Genomic DNA, 15,444 nt, shown 5'->3' with positions numbered 1-15,444 from the left:
ATGCCTAAAGACTGAAACACCATCACAGGCCCCTCCCTGTTTGCAATGGGAAAACATGAATATAAGGCAATAAAGGGACTTCTAACCAAAATATGGCTTAGAGTGAGTCCACTGGTCCATGGATCCACATAGTGGTCACTTTCCCTGTTCCCAGATGTATCATTAGGATTATTATACTTGACAGTTGATGTAATTCCTATGTCAGGTCCTTGGTCTCTGGGTAAGCATTATCATGAAGGAGAAGGTAAAGAGGAAGTCTCAGGAGAAGGTAAAGAGGAAGTCTCAGAAATTTCTAGTTATGATAAGTAAATAAAAATGGTATCATACCCTGAAGGGTATAGTGGAGATTAAAGATCTCAGGATGCAGCAGGGATGGTGGTCTGTATCACATCTCCATTTAATTCCCCAGTCTGGCCCCTACAGAAGCCGAATGAATTCTAGACAATGACTATAGACTACTACAAGTGCAACCAATGGGAGCCCTGATTGTATCTGCTATACCAGATGTAGTACCATTGCTGGAGCAGGTAAGTATGGCCCCAGGTATGTGGTATGTAACCACTGACTTGGAAAATGCATGCTTTTCATTCTGAGTTTAAAAAGGCCATTAGAAACAGTTCACATTCAAATGGAATGGACAACACTATACACTTACAGTTTTGCTCCACTCTCCTCCTTTCATAATAATACAGCCCAAAGGGATCTAGACCATCTGGATTATATGCAGAATATCACATTGATATTGATATATCAATATCCCATTGACCCATTAAACTGATGATATGTGGGCAGCCTGGGTGGCTCAGCGGTTTAGCACCGCCTTCAGCCCAGGGCCTGATCCTGGAGACCCTGGATCAAGTCCCACGTCAGGCTCTCTGCATGGAGCCTGCTTCTCCCTCTGCCTGTGTCTCTGCTTCTCTCTCTCTCTCTCTCTCTCTGTGTGTGTGTGTGTCTCATGAATAAATAAATAAAATCTTTAAAAAAAAATAAACTGATGACATGTTAAGGAAGAGGTGACCACCACATTGGAAGTCTTGGTAAGACAGAAGTGCTTCAGAGTGACAGATAAATCCTGGTCGTTTTAGGAACTTGACACTTCAGTGAAGCTTTTAGGGATCCTGGTTTCAGACTGTGGTAGACATTCTCTCCAAAGCAAAAGATAAATTTCTGTGTCTTGCATCCCTACTAAAAACAAGAAAGCACAATGCCTGGGAGATTTCTTCAGCGTCTGGGGGCAACATACTCCACACCTAGAAATACTGCTCCAGCCCATAGAATGGGCCATCATTGAGTAGAGCCTGGAACGGAGAAGGGCTCTGCAGCAGGTCCAGGCTACCTTTGGGTCCAAGCACAGGTTAGTTGCACAAACAAGTTTAAACAGGTATCCCAGAACTCATGCCACCCATTATAGTTGAGTAGATGCTCCTACCTCAGCTTATAACTATGGCTATGTAGGTGATCCCATAAGACCAGCTGAAGGAGGAAGGAAAAGCTTGACCTTTGTGGATGAGTTGGCTCAGTATGCAGGTACAAACGTGGATACAAACCAAAAATGGATAGCAACGGAACTACAACCTCACTCAGCAGTAGCCTTGAATGACAATGGAAAGAGAGCTGCAAGCAGGGCACCTGGTCATCTGCTCTTGAAAGAGAATGGACCTGAGGTTAGAAGACATATAGACTCATGGGCAGTGCTGGGTAGGCTACCTAGACTAGGAAAGATGGCCGCTGGAGGCAAGGAGAATTCAAGATGGATCTTGAAAGAAGGGACAATGAGTACCAGGTGTAGCCTGAGAACGAGTTGCGGCAATGACTTCCCTCTTTTAAGTTTCCTCTTGGGAAGAGAGGCCCACCAGAACCTTGCAAAGGTGCCCCTTGCAGGGCATAAGAGCATAAGAGGTGGGTCGTGGCAGATTTGCACATGTGCCGTTCAGACGTCCCCTTCAAGAGAGGACTCATTGTGTGGCTGTGAGGACTATGGTTAGTGGGCTGCTCTCAGCTGTTAGCTCCTTTAGAGTCTACCTCAGCTTTCCAGTCAAGGCCAATCTTTTCTCAAGGCAGCCCCTAGCTGAGAACTGAGCAAATGCTGTAGCCATTTCCATGCAACATAGAACTCCTCTACTGGGTATTCTTCACCCCAGAGATCCCTGATGGCTGGCAGGGACTTTGTGAGATCTGTATCATGATCTGAAAGCCCTTCCTATCGAAACCTGCTTGCTCTCTGCAGTCCATGTATGTCCCCCCAAAAATATATGTTCCTATTCTGATTCCTGGAGTCTGTGAAAATTATTTGGAAAAAAAAGAGTCTTTGCTAATGTGAATAAATTAAGGAATTTTAAGACAAAGAGGAAGCCATTCTGGATGATCCAGATGGACCTGTGAGGGAGCAAAATTCACCACCCCAAAATGTATTTCTTTGGCATGTGAATTATTTTAGGCTGGGTATTTTTAAGAAAGAGCAGGCTCAAAAGGAACTTTTGACCTTCCCCCTAACTGCCTGAAAGAAGGTAGATAGAGGACCTGCTCTAGAAAGGGAGCTGTCACCATAGACAACTGCATATGAACTAGGTGTGGTAGATAGGGAGGGATTTGGCAAAGCAGTGTTTGTTAAAATTCCTTCCTATGTCCTATTGTTGCTGTATGGCCCAGCAAACATTTGTTTACCAAACATTTCCTCTTTTTCATCTTGCTGTGAATGTCTTCCTTTCCTTTGAAGTCCCAGGCCCTACCCCCTTCTCCTTAGCTCTGGATGGCATATATGCCTTAAATGCCTGACTGCCTTTGGGGCTTATCGTCTCACGTACATAATTAAATTAAAATTTTTCCTGTTCATTGTCTCACACCAATTTTTTACTCCAGCCAAATGAAACTCGAAGGGTATAGAAAAATTCATCTTCCCCAATAGACCCTAAATGTAATCACAGGTATCCTTATAAGAGTGAGACTCCGAGGAGAGAGACCAAGGCCATGTGAACCTGAAGGCAGAGATTGGATTAAGGCAGCTGCAAGCCAAGGATGTCTAGGGGGTTCCTAGAAGCTAGAAGATGACAGAAACAGATTCTCCCCTAGAGCCTTCAGAGGAATACCACCCTGCTGACACCTTATTTGTGAATTTCTGGCCTCTCAAACTGTGAGAGAATAAATTTCTGTTGTTTTAAGCCACCAAGTTTGTGGTATTTGCTATGGTAGCCACAGGAAATTCAAACACTCCCCTTTTCTGTCCATGGGTGTCCCTCCCCCAGCCTTTTCCATGCCTAACTACAGTGCTGCATCTGCTTCCTGGAGAACTCAACCTGCAACAGCATGATATGATACAATTAAACTATAGGATTAGTGCACAGGGAGAGTACTTAGCCTAGTCCTGGGCAGTGGGAAGGGATGTGAAGAGCAAGGGCTTTAGGGAGGATGTGACATCTCAAGTGGCTTGCAGGATGGGTAGAAGGCAGCCAAATAAAGATACGCTAGAGAGAGTATAACATACTCAAAGTGTTAAAAAAAATATTCAGTTTGAGGGAAAGGCCTAGTTGTGTGAGGTAAGGGCAGTGAGGCAAGCAGAGGCCAGACCTAACTGGTTGAGAGTGCTTTTAGGTCTTTGTACTTAATTCTAAAAGGATTTTAAAAGACAGTGCCATGGTCAGCATTTCATTAATAAAGATTAATTCCTTTGGCTTAAAAGAATTGCCAGAATACAACTATTCCTGAGAAAGACACCACAACAAAACCTTCTCATGTATTGATGCCTTTGTGTGAACAGTTGTACCAATCCTATCCTAAGCTCGTTTCCACTGGGGTCATTCTGATGGCCTCAGGCAGCCCTCTCTTCAAAGTCTGATAAGAACAGCCTTTTTCTTTTTTCTTTTTTTCTTTTTACGATCTTTCCTCAATCTTGATATAAAGTGCTTTGCAAACGGAGTTTCAAGTCCCACCTTCCATCCAACCACACGGATGACGTTAGTCCCTTGTAAATAAATATGCTAGAGCTTTGGCCACGACCTGCAGGACAAGAAAGATTTTCTGCCCAGATAGAAGTCAGAAGTGATGCAGAAAACGGCACAACCATCTGCAGTCTTGGAATCCTCCCCAGGGACTGCCAGCCCTGGGACTGACGGCCCAGGACGGTTATCTCACAAGAACAGCTGTGGGATGTGACCAGCCCCCTTGGGGGAGAGACAGCACCCACTCCTGGAAGGCCCAGCCTACACAGGAAATTGTTATCTTACCTCCCTTGGGGAACAAAAAGGAAGCTTTGTTTGATGCAGACATCAAAAACGAGTGGCCTTAGGGCCACATCTGTGTATATCCTCTGGTCCTCCATGCTGCCGCTACTGGTTTGTAATCGAACGAACATTCAAATATCAGATGAGTTCAGGTAACAGCCCAGACTTCTGGGCTCTCTGGTCAAAAAGGATCCAGGCTCCAATTCACCTTCATCCCTGTAGCAGCCAGAATCCAGATGGGTGGTCAGCGGTCACCACCTCCGCAAGGGACAAGCCTGCTTCTGTCTACATTATGCCACATCCTCCAGATTTTCTCCTCAACCAGAAGCCAGGGGTTTGGTTCTTCTAACACGAGTAGAAGAAATATTTACCTATAGCCATAGTCCCACCAAGAACAGGAAAATGAATGCTACATGGGGAGAGCCAGAACTTCCAGACAAGTGGGAAAGACTATACAGTATTTTTCCTCTGACGCCAGCCAGTCTCGGCCATTTAATTTATATGTCCTGGTTTAAATGGGTTTTTTTTAAATTGAAGTTTAGTTGGCATACAATATTATATTAGTTTCAGGTGTACCACATCGTGATTCCACAATTCTGTACATCGCTCAAAGCTCACCGTGGTAAGTGTTCTTCCTATACTGTGGACTCTATGCCCTTTGCTGTACTTTTCATCCCTGTGACTTCCTTATTTCCTAACTGCAAGTTTGCGTCTCGTAATCCGCTTCACCTGTTGGCCCCGCACCCCCGCACGACTCCCAGTTTGTTCTCCGCAATCCCGTTTGGTTGGTTAGATTGGTTTTGGGGCCTCGGCCCTCCGCTCGCGTCCAGACCCTGCTCGGCCGCCGCCTCTCCTCTGGGCTCGGAGCTGAGCCTCCAGGCCTTGCTTCCCTCCGGGGCTGAGCTGCTCTGCAGAGCGTGATCGCGCCACGGATACCGCCAGGAAGACAGTTCTGGGGAACCTGGGGACCCCCAAGCTTCTGGGAAGAAGCCACAGGCAGAAATGCTGGGGGAACTAAGGGAGAACTTGGCCGAAAGGCTCTGGCTGAAAAGGAGATTGCTTTGTTTCAGTTCTAGCGGGTCCTCCGCCTGCCCCGACACGCCCGGGACGCCCGGGACGCCCAGCCTCGCGCCAGACGGACGCGGGACTCCTCTGTCCTGTTGCTGGCCACTGGGAGTGACCGTCCATCCTGGGAGGAGCTCCACTCTGACGACTCCCGGGGGTCACCGTGTGGCTCCTCTCGCCTCTCGCAGCAGCCAGCCGGCCGCACGGCCTGGGGGGGCGGGAGCTGATTCGGGGCAGAGCGGCCTGCGGCCCCAGTGGGGGCGGGCGGGGTGTGGCGGGGAGCGCATCTCCCCAGCGAGGAGGACTATTCTATCATTGACGTGGTTCGGAATTGCCAGCACGATTTGGTATTTGCTAATTGGGTGGGCAGCAATGCTTTTTATGCGGCTTAAATCCTCTACAGAGAGGCCACCCTCTTACTGCCTGGATCCGGGCGCTCGCCCCGCTGCAGTCCCCGCGCCCCCGCCCCCTTTGCCTTGAAGCCGCGAGGCCAGCCTGGAGCCCCGGAGCACACCCCACACCCCCGGAGCACACCCCCACACCTCCGTGACTTCTGTCCTCGCTCACTGAATCCTCCCAACAGCCCTGACGGCCCTTGCAATCATGCTCATTTTGTGGATGTGGAACTGAGGCTTAGGGCGGGGAGGCGACTCTCCCAAAGTCACAATAAGGAAGTAGTGAATAGTGAAAGGGAATAGAGGGAAGGGAGAAGAAATGAGTGGGAAATACCAGAAAGGGAGACAGAACATGAAGACTCCTAACTCTGGGAAACGAACTAGGGGTGGTGGAAGGGGAGGAGGGCGGGGGGTGGGGGTGACTGGGTGGCGGGCACTTGGGGGGGCACTTGACGGGATGAGCACTGGGTGTTATTCTGTATGTTGGTAAATTGAACACCAATAAAAATAAATTTATTATAAAAAAATAAAAAATAAACAAAAAAAAATAAAAAAAGGAAGTAGTGAAGGACAGATGAACCGGGTTCACAGGCCCTGGGTTCCTCGTGCTGTACGCGCCTGCCGCGCCGCGCTGGTCTCCGGCCGGGCTCCTGACCTCGCTTGCTCCTGGCCGGGTGGCCACAGTTTTCTGTTTCAGCCTTGGCTCATCCATCGGCAGAATAGTGGGGCACCTCTTCCCCGACTCAGACCTCTATTTTCCTTCTCAACAAGTCAAGAATTCTGCCTCTTTCCATTCAGCCACTAGATTTCCCCAGGAAGATCCTCCACCTAATCCAACCTGGCTAGGAGGAGGCCCTGATATCTTGAGGGGGTTAGCCCCTCCTGGAGGACTAGGACTTGAGCAACATGGAAATGCACAAGCGTGTATGCGGGTGTGAGTGTGCGGTATACATGTGGAGGTCTGGGGCTGTGAGTGGCACGGAAATGCATCCTACGGAGACAGAGGATGTAGGTAGAGAGGCAGGGAGAGACCTAGGAGTAACAGACCTGACTGGCTGCCCTTGCCCACTTTATGAACATTTCTTCCACATAGATTCCTGCCTGGAAGACCATTCCCTGAGTTAGTCTCTGCTTTTCCTGCCTGATGCTATTCAGGAATAGTTCCTTTGTTTTGCTGCTTGAATATTGTTGTGCTCCATCCTGCAATGCATTGTCCCCCATTAGCAGGATACAGAGGCACTCCTCCTCCATTCTTCACTTGGTCCTCTCTCCCTTGTCCCATACCCACGACCTTGGGACAACAGGCCTGGGCACCTGCGACTCGGTGCGGGGAGGATGGCTCCTTGGGCACCAGGAGTACCAGTGTTCTAATGTGAAAGAATGACCTGGGATAAAGGTATAATTTAAATGAACGATGCCATTTAAGTACTACAAAATGATTTTAGAAATGGATTTTAATTTCATAAGTAATGCATATTCATTGAAGAAGAATTAGAAAATCTATTTATGCAAAAAGATAAAATCTCACCACACATACAGGGAACCGTTGATAATCTCTGATCGCATATTCTCCAAGGCTTTTCTCATTAATATGATTATGTATGTTACATATGTGGTTTTATAACAAGCATAGCACATACATAGTTTTGGGGCACCTGGGTGGCTCTGTTGGTTAAGTGCCTGCCTTTGGCTTAATTCGTGATCCCAGGTGCCTGGGATCAAGTCCCATGTTAGGCTCCCGGCTCAGCAGGGACTCTGTTTCTCCTTCTCACTCTCCCTCTGTGTTCTCTCTCTCTGTCTCAAATAAATAAAATCTTTTTTTTTTTAAAAAAAAGAAGTACATAGTTTTATAACCTGCTTTTCTAAGGAACTGTTTATTATGACTTTAGTATAGTTCAATCATTTTCCAGAAATACAGGTTTCCCTATTATACTCTTTAAGCTTTTGTAATCTATTGCATCATTTACCAAACAAGTAACCATCAGGAGCAACAATTAATTTTTTAAATTTATGTTTCTGTCCTAAGAGTGGCCTATTACATGCTGGGTGCTATAAATGCACCATTTTATGTAATCCCTACATTAAATTGATTTCATCACTCTCATATAGCTAAGGACGCCTGGGTGTAGAGAGGTTAATTTACCCTCTCAAGATCACACAGCTGGAAACTGGGAGGTTCCACTCTCGTCTCTGACATCAAAATCAAGCTCTCTCCAAATTACCAACCTATCAGTGAACCACGACTTGACTTAGTCCCAGTAGAAGAACATGTAGCAATACCGGTCCTATGATGTAGCTGGAAAAGCAAGTACCCACCATTCCCATGGGGCCCATCCCCAGCATCTGATGTGAATGTCTGTGATGGAGGCCCACGTGGAGGGCCAACTTCAGTCTTTGCTGATAAGCCTTCTCTGTAGTATACTGGGGAAACTGAGGCAGATGAGCAGGCTTATTAAGAGGCAGAATCAGCTTTGCCCTGTTGTTATAGAAAAAAGTAGGGAGATGCTGTCATTGATTGGGGCTCCACTGACTAAAGTTGACTAGCAACTACAGCAGCCCTAAGAGAGGCTCCAGGGAGTCCTCGGTGAGCACCCTCTAGCTCTATTAATTCCAACTTCTCCTTTGGAAACGGATCCCTTCTATTTCTTGTAAAACTTCACAAGAAAACAGGTGAATTTCCCAGTGGTTGCCCCGGGATGTGGTCTGACCACATTCTGAAAGAGCAGGACAGTTCCTCCATATTAAGAATCCTTTCTCTTCAATGAATGAAACCCAAGAATGTATGAGCCCACTTGCAGGTTTTGGTGTTTCTGTCATAAAGGTTAGAAGATTAGCACTCCATAACATTACCATCTCCTTGCAGGGGGAGTCATGACTTGCTAGAATGACAGTCATTCGTTTCCTTCAATGCTACAGTCAACTCTAAACTATTTTAACATCTTTGAAGAGAATTAATTAGCTCTTCTGTTGATACTTCTAAAGCACTTTAATGTAGGTCTGGTTTTAACTCAGCCTTTAAAAGAATTTCCATGGCAGCCATTTAACAGATAACAGGCTTTTCAGGAAATGCCCAATGCTTTGTAGCATTTGAAAGGAATCATGTTTGATGGACAGTTATGCAATTAAGAAATATAATTACTCATTGATAAAATGTACTGTTGGTGAAAAATCCTTTTAAAAAAATGAAAGGTAGTCTTATAATTGATTTTTTTTTCTTAGTCAGAAATCATGCCGGGGCCAGTTTTTTTAATTATAAGGAAACTTTAAAGTATAGGGCAGTACTGAGTGCCAGGAAAATCACAAATTATTTAAAATCTCCTGAGTGAAACTCATGATTTCTCCTGATGGCAAATTCCTATGTCCAGCAGACATTTTCATTCCAAATCTTCTAGTTTATCCTTAAATCAGATGTATTAAAAGCCACTCGGTATCTTCTGTACACCAGGGTAATTTGGCGATCATTAATTTTAAATCTTCAAATCCAATTCCATATGACAGGTAGTATAGTAAAGCAGCAAAATACTCTCTACTTTCCAGTTGATAAAATTAAAGTTTGGGAAGAATTGACTGATCTGGGTAAAACTCACACAACTGTAAGAGCCAGAACTAGAATCTGAACCCGGGTCTTCAGCCTACACTCAAGCTGCTCTTGCTGTGCTAATGGGCAGCTGTGAGAATGTAACCCGCTGCAGTCATACACACACCTGCCTCTTCTCTTATCCTTGTCTCTACAATGAGAGAATTGCTCATTTCAGGCCTCATTTCAGGAAACTGGGCCTGCAGTATGTATTACTCAATAATGATATTAAAAGCAAGATTACTGAGGCACCACTGTGCCTTATTTGATCGGAATGAATAATATATGGATGTCTGTATTTTTAAAGCTTCCCAAGCCATCTACCAGTAGGAAAGAAGAGTTGAAAAACACACTTAAAATCTATGAAGCCAATTCCATTGGCCTCTCCTCACAGATCTCATTTTCTGCAAACCATCTTCACTTTGCCTTTGCTGCCTTGGGACTCATCCCTCATAATTAACATGGAGTAGCCCCGTAAGACATCACCAACTCCAGGATAGGACTGTGGCCTGTTTCCTTCCTGCCAAATCTCTTCAATGTCTTCTCACTCATTCAATATTTAGGTAAAAAAAAAAATCTAATGACTTTTTCTAAGGCTAAGAGAGGTCTGTAGGTATAGCTATGGAGGCAAAACACATCAGTGTAACTGAAAGAATGTGAGACATCAACAGGCCTTTCCTTAAATCCTTGTGACTTGATTTTGGCTAAGCAATTCCCTCTCTCAGAATGTATAAAATAGGGCTAATCATAGATACCTCTTGGAGCTGTTGGGAGACCATGAATGGGCATCAGGTAAAAATTGGACCTTCTTTCCACCCTGCCCAGTCAGTGTCACACTCAGAGGAAACAGAAATCATCTCCAAAATACCTTGAAAAGCAATGTATATTCTAATAGAGGTCTCTTTAAAGATGACAAACAGGCCAACAAAGGGCACTGCATGTCTGACTCAGCCATGGACTTGAAACCAGACTGTCTGCATGTAAATCCTGGCTCCCTCATTTCCTGATTGTGTGTCTTTGGACAAGGTTTTTTTTAGTTCATGTCTATGCCTCAGTCTGTTCGTCTGTGAAATGAAGGTAATAATACTATTTACCTCACAGGACTAGAAACTTATGAGAAGTAGAACCACTGAGATAAAACAAGTCTTTTCGAGGCTAATTGTCTTGCTTCTTAGAAACCTATCTCCAGGCACCTGTCTATGGCTCAGGTCATGATCCCAGGGTCCTGGGATCAAGCCCTACATCGGGTTCCCTGCTCAATGGGGAAGAGTCTGCTTCTCCCTCTGCCTTTGCAGCTCCCTCTGTTTGTGCTATCTCTCTGCATGTCAAATAAATAAGTAAATAAAATACTAAAAAAAAAAAAAAAAGAAAGGAAAGGAAAGAAAAGAAAATAGAAACCTATCTTGATTGTAGGTAGGCTAGACAGCTTATGGAATTGAGATGCAGGGCCTGTGTCTGTCTCCTTCCTCCTTCCTCCCAACCTGATCACTGCCCTTGCCTCTGTCCTAACATCCAATTTCAGTGGTCTTGAAATTTGAGGGCTTATCCTCTCATATGGCCAGGGTCTAGGGTCTCAGGATTAAATGCATTACTAGATGTAAGGAACAGTGCCTGATGGGGCATCTAGGGGGCTCAGTTTACTTAAGCAACTGACTCTTGGTTTTGGCTCAAGTCACAGTCTCAGGGGCATGAGATTGAGCCCTGTATCAGGCTCTGTGCTCAGCGTGGAGTCTGCTTGTCCCTCTCCCCTCCTCCCCCTCTGTCATCTCCTTGCTCATACTTGCATTCTCTCTCTCTCTCTCTCTCTCTCACACACACACACACACACACACACACACACATATAAAATTTTTTTTAAAAAGAAAAAAAAAAAAACAGTGCCTGGGACATAGTCTAGAAAGTGCCATGGTAATTATCCTTAAAACTCTTGACCCAAGTAAGTCTCCAAAATCCCACATCAGGTGACAGCTGCCCCAGTCCTTCATCTCTTTCCTTCCCTAAACCTCCTGCCATCTCATCTGCCTCTCAAACATCACATTCCCTGATCCCCATTGGCTCAAGCTTCTTCACAGGTAATGTGGTGTACCCCTTCCTCTACTTCCTTCATTTCTTCAACCAGCATCCCCAACCTGTATTTCATAGACATCGTCAAGGGCCTGGGGAGGCAGAAGGTTGTAAGATATTTTTGTCTCACACACACACAATATTATATATTTATGATGCCTGACACCAAGTGGGCACTCCATAAGTATGAGCTTCCTTCTCACTTTAATATCAATTACAGAACAGCAAGGGCAAAACGACTCATTTCAGATGTTTCCGGGAAGTCTGATACCACCAATTTCTTCACATTCTCAGTGTTAATATACCTACCTGATGATTTTGGTTCTGAAAACCAGAAACACAAACCTGTACAGGCTCAGGGCACCTGTCATCAGAGGAGTCAGAGTTGTGCTGTTGAGAGTGGCAGCCCCTAACTGCAAGAGCCCATTTCAATTTAAATAATTAAAATCAAATAAAGTTAAAAATTCAGTTCCTCAGGCACATTAGCCATATTTCAAATGCCCACTGCCAGATATGACTAGTGGCTACTGCATTGGAACCTTTCTGACACAGCCGCAGGTTCTGCTGGATGGCATTGATCTCTAGAGGGACAAGCAGAACATAACCTGGGTCCTCAGAGAACTTCATTTCAGGCTTCTAAACCTTTAGCCCTCAGCAGAGAAAAAGCTGAGCCCTCAAAGGTCAAGACCATTGCGACTGGATATCAGGGTAGAGGCGAGGGCCAGTGCTCAGGACAGTGGAAAGGAGAAAGAAGACAGGCTTGCATCCAAGTTCTACAAGCTCTTAGTCTGCTTAAGGTCAAGATAGATTTCCAAGAAACAAGGCAATGTGCCTGGAAAAGATCCCTTCTCCTCAACCAGCCTACCTCTTGAGACTGAACTTGGGACAGGAACTCTGAAATTATTTCTTGCCTTTTAAAGTAAAGCAGAAACAGGGAGCAATTACATTTCAAAGAGGAAAATGTCTGAAATAAGTTATCAGCAAGGTTAATGCAAAAATAAGTTTTCTGTCCTGAATTATCCCGATTATTGCTTTGATTCTCATGCAGAAGAAGTCTGAGAATTTGTTGCCCACACTGGCTTGTGCTTTCTTCCTGCTGTGTAGTGAGAATCACTGGAGATGGGAATGGCAGTCGGCAAGGAAGCTGTGCTGGCAAAGGTGGGTCTGGCAGGTGGCGGAGGATGCTAAAGGGGATCTTGGTTATCAAGAGGTTTGCAAGGTTCTTTAGAAGTTTGCAAGGCTGCTGAGACTGATTCTCAAAGGCATTCTGCCTTTCTGGGGCCCCCTGCCTCTGGGCCTTTCTTTACCACTGTCTCTGGAAGGTTTCCATATACAGACCTGACCAAATGGAATTTCTAACTTTTTTCCAAGGTATTTTTAAAATATTTTATTTATTTATTTGAGAGAGAGTGAGAGGAGAGAGCATGAGCTGGGGGAAAGGCAGAGGGAGGAGAGGGAGAGGCAAACTACCTGCTAAGCAGGGAGTCCGATGCAGGGCTCAATCCCAGGACCCTGAGATCATGACCTGAGCCGAAGGCAGATGCTTAACCACCTGAGCCACCCAGGTGCCCTTCACAAGATGTTTTTAATCCAAGACTTCTACTCAGGGAGGATCAGAGCCCATACTCAATGGGTACTGGTGAAGCATCAGGGTACCTCTAGGTCGGGATAGCACCTGTCCAAAGCAGTCATGTGTCTGAGGAAGGATGAGGAGGGGATTTACTGCCCACGACCTCTGAGCAGAGCTGTGAGTGTACAGAGCAAGACAGCAGCCTCATTGCCAGCAGCTTAGGGAGACTTCTGAAGTCCCCGCCTCAGTTTCCCTCCTTTTTCTGACACTTTTCCTACTGCCCCACAGCACCAACACACAGAGACACATCCTGACACTTATATAATATGCAAGGCCTTCTTTGGAAAAAAGGATTGAAAAACTGTGAAACACAAATTAGGAAGAAGAGCAAAAAATTATTTAGACTTCAAATTCCTAGAATTGTAGAAGTTCAAGGCCCTTCCTCTGGGATCTCTTCAGGCAATTTACCAGAAATGCTTACATAGAAATGCTTTCTAATGGCAGTCTGGCTTTTCCTCTCTACCTAGAACATTCTATAATGCCTGCAATAATCGGCACTCACAGGAGCCAGACAGGTGAGGGTTTGTGAAGTTCAAGCTTGATTAGCCTCACAGTAAATCCCCTCTGAGTATAGTTCAGAGGATTGTGGATGGTGCTGTAGGTGAGCCCAAGTATTGTAGTGCTCCGTTTTTTCTTTTACAAATGAGCAAATGACCCCAGAAAAGTAAAGTAGTTTCCCCACTCGCCTATCGCTTTCAACATTAGGAATAAGAACCAAGTCTCCTGCTCTCTAGGCTGTGTTCTGGCCCCAAAACCACTTTGTTTGATAAGAGGTGGCATCGTGAAATGCGCAGAGCCTGATCTTAGAGTCAGAAGATTTGAGTTACAAATCCCCGACCTACATCTCCCTAGCAGGGACACCCTGGGCAAATCACAGCTTCTCTCTGAACCTTCGTTTCTTTGTCTCTTGGGCCCATTGTTTGCAATAAGTGAAATGATATATTGCATGTCTATAAAACGTGCTTGTGCTTAATAAACATTGATTGCCTTATCATTGCTAGTGCCCTTTCTTGGACTATGCCTTTCTACTGGAGGGTGTGTGTTTACAGCAAGAGAATGTGAACTTAAATGATATACTGAAATGTCTTAAATTGTTTTTTGCACATCTAAATGGAAAGGAACCACATACAGCGTTATATCATTTTTGCAATTCAAACAACCCAGGTGTTGGGTTCCCCAGTAAAAACTGGCTATAAAATTGGCTCTAACCATCTAGGAAAATAAAGTACAGTAGTAATTTACAATTAATACTTTCTCCATTCTGCTCCTGCTATCTTCATGGCTAGTTTAATGTGCTTAAAAATATGAATTCCAACCAATATTTAAAATACGGGGTATTGATTCTATTTCCTATTTTACCTCATGACAAAAGAGATTTCATGCTGTCATATACACATTCAAGCAGAAAGCCATTTTGCTTTTTCCATTTGTTTTCATTACTTTTTTTCTATATTTGTTCTTTGACACTGTTTGTATTGAAGCCAGGGTTTGCCTTCTTTTCACTTTATCTCTCCATGGCAACAGATAGATTGCAATGCCACACACAAAAATGCAGAATTACAACCTCCCTGCCAGATCAAGCAGAAAGAACTGTATACAGTGTAACCAGTAATGGAAACTCGGGATAGTTAATGAATAAGCCAAATCTTTCTTTTTCAGATAGAATATAAATCACAATTCCTTTTTATATCTTCTCTCTTCTCCCTAGGAAAGATCCCTAGTAGGCCCTCAATAAATATGTGTAGAATGAATGACTGATTGGCTATCCCTAATTCTTTTTTCCAAGCATTCACCAGTCACCTGACTAATGATGTATTTGAAAAATCACAACTGTAACTATTATAATTTATTGAATGCTTCAAATCTACTGCGCTGTAGAGAATACTTTACATACATGAGTTCGTTACAGCATCTTCAAAGCTCCATGAAGTGGTCATTATCACCTCTGGTTTGCAGATGAAGAACCAGAGGCTCAGAGAGGTTAAATGCCACTTTCACAGCTAGAAAGTGGAGGAACTGAGATTGGCTCCTTTTAAGTCTATCCAATGCTAGAGCTCGGGTGCTTAGCCTCTCTCCTGGAGTGTGCACCCAGAATTTTGCTGGGAGATCAATGTCATTTCAACAGATCTATTTCTTCCATGAGCTACTGCTCCCACTACTATTTTAGAGGGGGTATACTTACTCATCTCTAATGTGTTCCTTGTGCTTTCTCAGAGATTTCTGACGGTGGCTGTATATTACAATTCCAATTTCCTTCAGTGTCTGGGATTTGTTCGATACAAACACCTGAACTCATCTGAAAATAGATACATGCCCTCATTCTTTATAATATTTGCCACAGTCCTTTTCCATATTCTTTGCCTAAGATCATTCTCTTTGATGATTCATCCTGCAGAGGAGCCATACCTGCTCTTCTTCAGGATTTACTCCAAAGTCCTGTTGGTTTTTTTTCTCTGCCACCTCATTCAGACCTGCTCTCTCTTTTCCAGTTCTGCA

General features: G+C 44.6%; 1 long non-coding RNA gene across 1 annotated transcript in view; it reads left to right on the top strand.

The window, feature by feature from the left end:
• The window catches only part of LOC144301412 (uncharacterized), a 54,291-nt gene that overhangs the window by 7,229 nt on the left and 31,618 nt on the right, over positions 1–15,444 (top strand). The window contains exons 2-3 of the long non-coding RNA XR_013368236.1: positions 410–527; positions 3,898–4,839. This is a non-coding gene — a long non-coding RNA (uncharacterized LOC144301412). The remainder of the gene's footprint in view (positions 1–409; positions 528–3,897; positions 4,840–15,444) is intronic.

This window comes from Canis aureus, chromosome 29 (genome assembly GCF_053574225.1).
Source record: "Canis aureus isolate CA01 chromosome 29, VMU_Caureus_v.1.0, whole genome shotgun sequence".
In the NCBI taxonomy this organism is placed as follows: Eukaryota; Metazoa; Chordata; class Mammalia; order Carnivora; family Canidae; genus Canis; species Canis aureus.
The sequence above is the reverse complement of the archived record's forward strand: the minus strand, read 5'-3'. Positions and strand labels throughout refer to the sequence as shown.